Genomic DNA, 11187 nt, shown 5'->3' on the forward strand with positions numbered 1-11187 from the left:
CTCCAGCCCCAAAACTGGTCAAAGACTCAAAAGGAGGCTCCGACAGAGCCTGCAACACCACCTGCAAATCCCATGATGGGACCAATGCGGGACCTTGGTGGCCGGATACGCCTAGCCCCCTTCAAAAACTGGCTAATAAGGGGCTGCGATCCCATTGTCCTACCATCAATAGGGATGTGACGGTCAGATACGGCCGCCACATAGCCCCTTAAGGTGGACACCGTCAATCCTCTCTCCAACAGTGATTGCAAAGATAAGGACTGCCTGTGTCCCACAAGAGACTGGGTCCCAGCCCTTCTCTGCACACCACCGGCAAAACCGTTTCCATCTGCCAGCATAAAGCACCCTGGTAGAGGGAGCTCTGGCTGCCTGCAGGGTAGCCATAACAGCAGGACTCCCATCTAGAGGCCAGACATGCAGCCTGTAAATCCCTGGATTCTAGTGCCAGAGCTGTCCTTGAGCCTGTGACAGCATGTCCGGCCTGACTGGGAGGCACCATGGGGTTCCTGCCAGCAGCCTCTGCAAAGTTGCCATCCATGGTTGATGTGGCCAATCTGGGGCCAAAAGCAGAACCCTGGCCTCCATCATCCCCACCCTGGCCAGAACGGCTGGTATGAGGGGAAAGGGAGGAAACGCATACAGCAGGCCCTGGGGCCACTGGCCGCAAGAGCGGGTAATGGCTGGAGAGGGAAAAATCTCGCCATCGCCGTCCTGTGAGATGGTCTGACAAGCCAAGACTGCCACTTGGACTCAGCGGGAAGACAGGTAACAGGTGTGGAATAAAGCCTCAGGTAGCGTAGAACCTCCCGGCTGCAGCGGCTGCTCTCAGCTCGAAAAACAACAGTCACTACTCACCTGGTTGAAGACCACAACAGCAATCCCAGCCACGTGAGGTAGCGTTCTCCCTCACGGGAAAAGAGGCTCCCCGCAGCGCCACACAATTCCGGACAAAAATTCCAAAGATCCGCACACTCTTCCTTACTGCGAGCAACAAGCAGTTCCTGTCAGTCTGAACAAATACTCACGCACTCCAGGAGGAGAAAAAGAGAGTGAGCAGGTGATCGCACAACTGTATAGGCTCTGATTGCGCCCGCGGGGCGGAGGTGTTAATTTGCTACATTGTCTCCTGAAACAGGTCACCCTCGGAGAGAGTGACCCATATGGTGGCGTCTTTCTTTCACATTAGGTTTCTTTTCAAGCAAATATCAATTCAAGGTTTGACTACATCTTTCTTCCTTTTGGTAGACATCAGTAAGGGTACAGTACCTTGTTTGACCACATACACTAATCGACATTTACAAGCCAAGTGGGGCACTGTTTCCGCCAATTGCGACAACTCAATGAAAAATGGGGAACACATGGACAAGGTGACTAGAATAAAGTAAATTGCAGAGTAGAGGGAAGATGGGCTGCAGGAGAAGGGAATCTTGAGGTGGTAGCTCAGAGCCAGGAACTGAGACTGGGACAAGGACTGTTAGGGACAGAGGAAGCAAGTCCAGAGAGGGATTTGAGGAGACTGGAGATTTCAGTATGCAGGGTTCCAGGAAAAAGCAGCAGGGCAGACCAGACCAGGGACAGGAAACAGGGAGCAGGAAGGTTTACAAAAGAAACAGAGAACACGTACTTGACAAACAGGCAACAAGAAACCAAATGCTAAAGAGCAAAACATGTAATAGGTTACCTGAAAGCATATAGCTAATTGACAGGTAGCTGAGTCTGTGATCAAGCACCGCGGAAGCAGCAGAGCTTAGTCTTTGTAGAAGCTTGATTACAGTGATGAGGTGCAGATGTTGTAGCTCTGCCCTGACCCCAACACACCTGTCTCCACTAACACAATCACCCACACACAGACACAGGGAGAGAGGGAGAGCAGCAGAAGGTCAGGGAGACACTGAAATGGTGGTTAAAGGGCATGTCAGATGATGTCCCATGGGCAGATAACAAATAAATATATTTGACAAAAAAATATAGGCCTATTAATAATGAAATCTAATAAAAACTGTTATTAAAATTATAGTGATATTTTGTATTGTGAGGTATTGAATCCTGAGAGAAAAACACACAGCATTATAGGTGGTCCAAGCCAGATGACCTTGCATTTATTTTACAATAGTGGAGTCTTTACCAAGATCTTTAACCAGTCACTGTCTCAGTCTGCCGTTCCTTCCTGCCTGAAGTCCTCCACTATTGTCCCACTCCCGAAGAAGAACAACACCTGCAGCCCGAGTGATTACCGACCAGTCGCTCTTACACCTATCATTATGAAGTGCTTTGAGAAAGTGGTCCGGAAGCACATCACTTCAAATCTTCCACCCAGGTTTGACCCTCACCAGTTCGCATACAGAGCCAACAGGTCCACAGAAGACGCTATAGCCACAGCTCTCCACTCTGCTCTGTCCCACCTGGAGCAGCAGGGGAGCTACGTGCGGCTTCTCTTTGTGGACTTCAGTTCGGCGTTTAACACCATCATCCCCAACAGACTGGTGAACAAGCTGTCAGACCTGGGAATATCTCACTCCATCTGCCTCTGGATCAAGGACTTCCTGTCTGACCGCTCCCAGAGGGTGAGAGTAGGCCCCCACATCTCCTCAGCGCTCAGCCTAAATACTGGATCACCTCAGGGCTGTGTGCTGAGCCCCCTACTCTACACCCTCTACACCCATGACTGTACCCCTGTCCACTCCAGCAACAGCATCATCAAATTCGCTCATGATACCACTGTGGTGGGGCTCATCTCTGGGGGGGATGAGTCTGCATATCGGGACGAGGTGGAGCAGTTGTCAGTGTGGTGCACAGAAAACAACATGGCACTGAACACTACCAAGACAAAGGAGCTGGTCATAGACTACAGGAGAAATAAAACCGACACTCCGCCCCTGTTCATCGGCGGGGACTGTGTGGAGAGGGTCACAGACTTCCGGTTTCTGGGAGTTCACATGGAGGATGACCTGACCTGGAGCAACAACACCACTGCTATCATTAAGAAGGCACAGCAGAGATTGTACTTCCTGAGAGTACTCAGGAATAACCAACTCTCACAAAAACTGCTTGTGTCCTTTTATTGTTGCTCCATTGAGAGCATTTTGACCTACTGCATGTGTGTGTGGTTCTCCAGCTGCACAGCTGCAGAGAGGATAGCGCTCCAGAGGGTCATCATCACAGCCCAGAACATTATCGGCTGCCCTCTCCCCTCCCTGAAAGATGTGTACAGTTCCCGCTGTATCAGGAAAGCTCGCCATATTCTCAGGGACCCATCTCACCCAGGACACTCGCTGTTTGAGCTGCTGCCCTCAGGCAAACGCTACAGGACATTGAGAGTACGCACAAATAGATTACACAACAGCTTTTACGCTAAAGCCATAAATGCACTAAACTGCATTAAATAATGGTAATTATTTATTTATTTTTGTTTCTGCACTTTAAAGACGGCATCTCAATTTCGTTGTGCTTTGTACAATGACAATAAAGACTTTCTATTCTATTCTATATTCTATATGTTGGCACCCGCCTCCTGCACCTCCAGACCATTAAAATTAATGAGAGGCCTGCAGGGTTTTTTTTTTTTTTTTTCTTCAGACAGGGTTAATGTCGGTGTACACTTGGCCTCACTGTCCTATTTCCTAGCATTCATATGCATCAACTGTCCAGAAAAACACAATTTTCTAAATCATGTTTGGCCCCCCAGTTTGAGACATCCTGGTTACCATGACTACTCTTTTTGTCTGTTTTCTAAATTCTGTTCTAATATCACTGGTGTGAACTGATGTAGGTCAGATGATGCAACGCTACGTGACAGGGCTGATGTGTGCTGTACTGTGTTATTGATGCCTCACCCGGATGTTTGAACTTCACTCTACAGAATGATGTAGTTTGATATTCCAAGGCAGTTTTTCCATTCATTTGTTGAAGGGGAAACATCTCCTTGTAAACGTGTGTACCCATGAGCATGATTTGTGACATCACAACTATTTTGGAGCCAGTTGTGCATTGTGGAAACTGACAGCCTCCCCTGCACATAGGCATACACTGTGAATGGACTTTTCAGTGAAATATGAGACATCTTTTTTTTTACCAGCAATTACATTTTTAAAATGAAAAATATTCAGATTTTCAGACTCTGGATTTTTAACTGGGAAAGAAGGAATAGATGTACATTTTTAACAATGTAATTGAACAAAAAACAGACAAAGACATTGATAAATTGTTGGTCAAATCTTCAAAAAATCTTATTTGTTTTACTGTTTTACTTTATTGACTACATAAATTAACATGAGGTACATTCTTGGAAACAAAATGCCAGGGGTGTTCACAAACAACACATACAATTTTAAATACATAAAATAAATGAAACAAATAGACAATTGAACAGGGTATGTTTTAGGGCATGGCTACCAAGTTGCTGCCACAGCAACAATGTTACATAACAAGGGCATAATAACCCCAGATTCACAGAGTATAGGCATAGTTTCCTCAATTTCACAGTGTGTTCTCAGTTCATGAACATTTATTGTAACAGTTTGGTCATCTAAAAACTTGTGTTCCATGTTTAGTTCTGATAAATGACCCTCTAAGGAATCGGCTGCTCATTTTTTCTGGTAAGGATATTTACTTTTAATGGTTTTAAGCCTGTTTTTAGCAAAAAACAGCACTAGCATTAACATCACAGTTCACCATAGACTGTAAATGCACAGTACTAACCAAGCTAGCAGCTAGCGCAATGGTCATGGATGTATTAGAGCTGGATAGCGCCCAGCCGCTCAGCCATTAGCCAATTTTTTTGCCAGTGGTCACTCACGGTATTGCTGCAAAAAATCCTGCTGTGGCCCAAAAACATTTTCTCTTCTGAATTCTTGATCCATGGAGGTTTTGTATTTGTAAAACCTTCCTCAAGCCGAGAAAAGCGATTTAAAAATATGTGATGTCATCACAATGTAAAGTCTATGGGCTATGGGGAACTTGTGGGTGGAGCCAGCAGGGAGAAACACTATGCAGGGTGCTGAATAAAGTGGAAGTAAACTTGGGAGCTAGAAATGTTTTATGGCGCAGCCTATGGGCCAGCCGAGCATTTTTTTGGTATCCAGCTCTTACAATACATATGGTTAGGATCAGCTCCACCCTGTTGTCCAAAATATTGACATTTCTTGCTCCAAAAATGAGAGATAGCAATAGTCCAATTGCTAAACTCAGGGCTTCAAAACTGCAGTACACAAACCAATGGATGATTGGGACAACATCTCTCTCTCTCTCTCTCTCTCCCCCCCCCCCCCCCCCCCCCCCCCCCCACCCCTAGCTGCCATACTGTTGGCGTGAGATGCTGCTTTAAAGGTCCAAACCATGTCTGCCCGGAAGTCTGGCCATTACTTTATCCATTTATAACCTTCTTTATGTAATTGGACTTATTTTGTTATACGTTTACACCTGTGTGAACTCCGCGCCGAGATGTAAAAACTTCCTTTGTGATTTTACTACAGTCACGGTTGACAGAGGACCTCCCGGACAGTCACCCGGCCAGTAACCTGCTCACAGCTGCTACTTGGCGGACAAGTGAGGACTGTCGAGCCATATCCTGACCAGCGGCGGGCTAATATCACACAAGGACACCATGAGTTTATCTACAAGCAGCTAAGATACTAAGTCAGACAGTTTTCTCCCTCATGTGTTGCCAATAGTGAAACATGTCGAACCAGCAGCAGCCGGCTCTGAGCTTTGATCCTCTCACACAGAAACCTCTCAACAACCCTCTGCAGATTAAAAAGACTGTCATAACAGACGATTACAGGGTAACAAGCCAGGCGCTCGGTATGGGGATAAATGGCAGAGTGCTGGAAATATTTTACAAAGACAGTGAAGAAAAATATGCACTAAAGGTAAACATGTTGATTATAATGTCTTGGAAACATGTAAATAACTTGTATAGTGGTAGTAGCTTTAAAAATATAAAAATGATATAGCCTACAACTATCACCAGACAGAACATTTTGGGCTTGTGTTTTGTTTTATAAATATAAACAAGAAATAACTAAGGCATTTTCATTGTTGATATAATTTTGTAGCTGTAAAGAAAACATGCTGTCAGTAGTATTTGCAACTTATCAAATCAACAAATAACTGTGAAATGAGACCTATAGCTACTTCTAATAAGAGGGGTAGATATTTGAGACTGATTCCCTTGATGAAATAACAGTTTGAGTGCAGTCAGGGGGATGTTGTTATATGGATGCGTCAGAGCTGGTGAGCAAAAATTTGACACTTGAACCAGTCCCATCAGTTTCTGGAGGAATCAAATAACTAGGCGGATGGTTCACTGTTGGTTTTGTGTAATGATAACCTTTTGATCATTTCTAGAAACTGCGCAGGCCTGCACTTTATACACACAACAGCATGAGAAATATTCCATGGCAGAACAGCAAATCTGTCTGCCATGTGGTTTAATTTGGATTTACTGAGCCAAATCTATTATGACCACAAATGACTGCAGTTTTGTGGAACATGGACTGAAGAAGGTTTATTTGTCGTTGTTGATTTCTTAGCTCCAGAATGTAAACATTGCACAAAGGCAAGAAACTCAGCCGTGCTCAGCTTTTAAAAATAATAATATTTATAAATTAGAGATGGAGCACTGAGAGGGATTGTGGGGTATGTTGTCTTACACTCTAGCTGCTTTTAGTTTCAAATAGAGCTGAACGGTTAGTTCATTAATCAATCAGTTGACAACTATTAAATTCATCGCCAATTTTGATAACAGATTAATTACTTTTTGTCATTTTTCTAAAATTCAGCTTCTCAAATGCACATCTTTTCACCATTAACTGACATTTAATCGATCAAACAACTAATCAACTAATGTAGAAAATGATAAATGAATTTATTATGTAATTTGTCGTTAGTTGCCGCCCTTGTTTCAAGGTCAAAAAAGTACCCAGTATTTGGAGTTGATTACACTGAATTGTTCCTAAATTGAATCTGTATTTAAAATTTTAACATAACAGCATTATGCTTTTGATCAGTTTAAGTTACTGCAGAATCTTTGCTCCAGTTGGTTTGTTCGCTACATTTCTGTGATGAGAGAAACATTTTTTTGAAGCTTTTGTGTGTTTGTGTTTAGCAAACAGGCTCAGAGCTTGGCCATTGATGACTAGCATCCTTCGTGCATTGGGGTTGTTTGCCTTTTGTCACATTTTCAGAGCCAATCACAGAAAGAGCAAGTGAGGCTTAACTCAGCTGGGCTTTGAAAGTTAACAGATGCTTTTCTCCTATCTGTGATTTAAGGAAATCTGCTTCCCATACTGTTTTCTCTTTCCTTTCCTTTCCAGACAGTATGCCCTTCTAAATGTAAGTATTAACCAGTAGGGAGAGATGAGATGAATAATGACAACATCCTGATATCACGTCACTGCATTCCTCTTAGATCACTCAGTCACTCCTGAGCCATGTGTGATGTGTACCCAACTACAGAGTGACTCTTCTGATGGGTGTTTTTGCCATGACAGGCAGTAATTATAGTTCAAGCGTCCTAAGTTCATGAGTGGGGGTCACTGTTGGCATCAGATGTGAGTTATAGATTTTCTTTCGTCGTGGAAACCTGTCATTTTCTGGCACAACAGATGGCTTTGTCAGCGTCTTATTTCTTTCCCAGAATTTTAAAATTATATATTGTCTTGTAGCTTTGGCTTCTGGTCCCTATGTTTAAGAAATAATGTTTTGAAAGAAGAGTGTTGACTTTTCCTATCCAAATGCTGCCAGCCAGAAAGAGAGAGGGGAACATGCCTGTGTCTAAAAGTAGCCTCATGCGAGAGGCCAGAGATGGCTGAGAGATTATGACGTTTGAAGGGGTACAGCATGCAGGACATGGTGTCATTCAAATGGCACACTATCAGCTTTTATCATGCAGTGAAAGTGTTTTGAGCTGCATAAACAAAGTAGAGGAACTAGCAAAAAAGAAATCTTTTTACCTGACATTTGTTTGTTTTATACAAGTATGTGATTGTGGTTGTCTCTCATTAAGCTTTTTTTTTTGAGCTACATAGTAAAATGGTGACTTCTTGATTATTCTTCTGTTTGTGTCTGCATTTGTTGTGTTTCTTCTTACTAGTGATTGGTGGTTATAAAGGTTATAATAATAGTATTGGACAAATCTTGTCAGGAGCATTTTTGTATTTTTTGTGAGGAGTATGTCACCATAGCAGCAGTATCAAATTATACAGTATTTATTTAAAAACAAAAACACTTAATTAGTGTGTTAGTTCCAAGATTTTGTTTCCATATTTACATGCTGAGTTTGACCTTAGGTGGACAGACACGAAGTGTCACAAAATCTCAAACTCTTAACAAAAGCACAAACATGTAGTTAAACTTCCAGTTAGAGATTGTGATTCATGCTTGACATTATCGCCTGATTTGTTGATCATAAGTAAACCATTCACCATCTTCCTCTTGCAACTTTGTTAGACCTTAAATAAGTCAGTTTATTGACTTTTCGTTTTGTGAAGGCAGGACATTTCAGAAAATGAACATTTTATTATAATCTGAAAGAGTTTGACAAAGAAGGTTATCAGTTTTTCGGGGAACAAAACTTGACATTGATGAGGTTATTTATGTAGTATGAATATCACAGATGAATGTAACTGAAATTCAGCATGCAGCTCTTTCTTCTTGTGATATCAGATTATTAATATTTTAGCAGTGTTTAGATTCTACAACCAAAATCACAACATTTTCTACATCGAGTTAATCACTCCTGTCTGTACACATGCATCATTACAGCTGATAAATATAGGGCTGCCACTAACAACTTTTGCCACTATCGATTCATCTGTCAATTATTTTCTCGATTAAACACTTTGTCTATAAAATGTCATAAAACAAAGAAATATTCAGCTTACAAGTTTGTCTGTTCAAATCTAAAATTAAAAGATATTCAATTTACTATCATGTATGGCGCAATTCTCACAGTTGAGAAGGTGCAACCACTTATATTTAAAATGTTTGCCTACAAAATTATCCAACCATTATTCAATTATCAAAATAGTTGCCAATTGGTTCATCAACTACTTGTTTACTATACTACTACTACTACTACTGTAGACAAATGTACAGTATCTTCCATATGATTAAAGATGTTTTTTAGCCCATAATTAATTGACAAGACCAGATGCAAACTCTGACCCACAACAGCTTTGAGGGAGAACAAAAACTACACTACTCACTGAAGGATTTGCACAGAGCTGATTTGCAGCTGATTTGCAGCTGACGCAAAACCTTTCAGCAGTAAAAATTACCTTACAGGTCAAATGACTAAGCTCATACATTTTCAGTGAAAACGGATAGTTGATCAGTATCTACATCCCTCCCAAGAATGGTGTTTATTTTTAGTTAAATTCAAACTGCAGAGCAGGATTACATGACCTTGTCATACTTTATTATTTTTCCACTCCTCTGATTCACGTTTTGTCACTATTTGTTTCAGATGCTTTACGACTCTCCAGAGGCCAGACGGGAGGTGGAGCTCCACTGGAGGGTTTCATCTTGCCCCCACATTGTACCCATCATAGACGTTTACGAGAATCTCTATCAGGGCAGGAAGTGTCTCCTCATTGTGATGGAGTGGTGTGTTGTTTTGCACGCACAAACACACACACACACACACACACACACACACACACACACACACACACACACACACACACACACACACACACACACACACACACACACACACATGCACACACGCACACAGATTTTCTTCCCTGGACAATTTTCATCTTTGGCTCCTGGGAGTTGTGGCTTGTGGTAGTTGCTCTATGTTCTGGCTTTTTTAATGCACACCAACTGAAGTGAATTGTTTCCAGAACGCTCCAGGGCAGAAAATAATAAAAAGCAGGCAGAGGCGGCTATGTCTAGAATATAACTAGGCAGGCGTCTACCTGATATCTACTGCCACCTCTTAAGTTACAAAAGAATAGAGAAAAGTGGTCAAAGCTGGATATGATATAATCAATGTGGATAAGATATGGTTAATGATCAGTGCGGTGTTATAATGAAATAATCCTGACCTTGATCATAAAATTGTAATGGTGGCTTTAGGAGATTCTGTTTTTAGTCATGTGTGTAGTGTATCCCAGCCCTTGTGCATTTTGATTAATAGATTTTAACTTAAACTTTTTCCTATAGAAAATGGAAAACATGGCATAATTTGCAGTTCATAGAGAGTAAAAAATTAACATACCCTTACTGTATTACACATAAGTATACTTCTGTCTTTTCTTTTTCAGCATGGATGGAGGTGAATTGTTTAGTCATATTCAAGACAGAGGTAATAATGCATTTACAGAAAGAGGTAAAGAAATTATTATTTCTAAAGCAAGTTAAAGTTACAATCCTTAAGATTTCAGTTCTGGGTAACCTGTCAACACCTGCCGTTTAACACTACAAGTTCTTGGGGCATCGGACACTATATGTAGTAACTAATGTCTATGCTTGTAGACTAATCTTGTTTTAATTTGCAAAAATAACAGTTATAGGGGCCAAAATGTAAAATTTACTTAATGGCCAATCTTTAGAAAATGTAATATGAGATTTTATGAGTGTGTTTCTTCTTGAAATTTCAAGCGTAAGGTCAAATATGTCAAACATATTCCATATTACCTCATTTACTCTTCAGTCTAAACAGGTCAAATCATAGACTGCATATAAAGATGGACATAGTGGGGTGTGACGTCACCCGTTGGTTTGCATTGGATCTGAGCCAGGACCTTCCAAATACGTGGTCTGCTACCTTGGACACGAGCTAACACTAGCTTACTAGGAACACAAAGTGCAAACTTGTACTAACGTAACCTACTTTAGATAAATTATGCTAACCCGGCAGGTGTCATTATCAAGATACAATAAACTATTTTTAAACAATTTTGAGACAATAATCTGTCTCAGTGCAAGTCCAGAAGCCGGGTAGTGCAGTAGGTGAACGAACTGTCAATCACAGCTGTCAATCAACGTCCACAGGGCAGACTTCAAAGTTACAGTATGTCTTCAAATCTTATAAACAACAATTATTATTTCCAGAGTGACCAGTACACTCATTAGAGGCCTTAAATTTATTTTATTTTTTTGGAGCCAGCATTTAATGGCCGTTGGTGGCAGTGCACTTAAAAAGTAAGCTGCGGTAGCTGATACTTGGGTGAGATATTT

This window comes from Scomber scombrus, chromosome 10, assembly GCF_963691925.1.
Source record: "Scomber scombrus chromosome 10, fScoSco1.1, whole genome shotgun sequence".
Classification (NCBI taxonomy): Eukaryota; Metazoa; Chordata; class Actinopteri; order Scombriformes; family Scombridae; genus Scomber; species Scomber scombrus.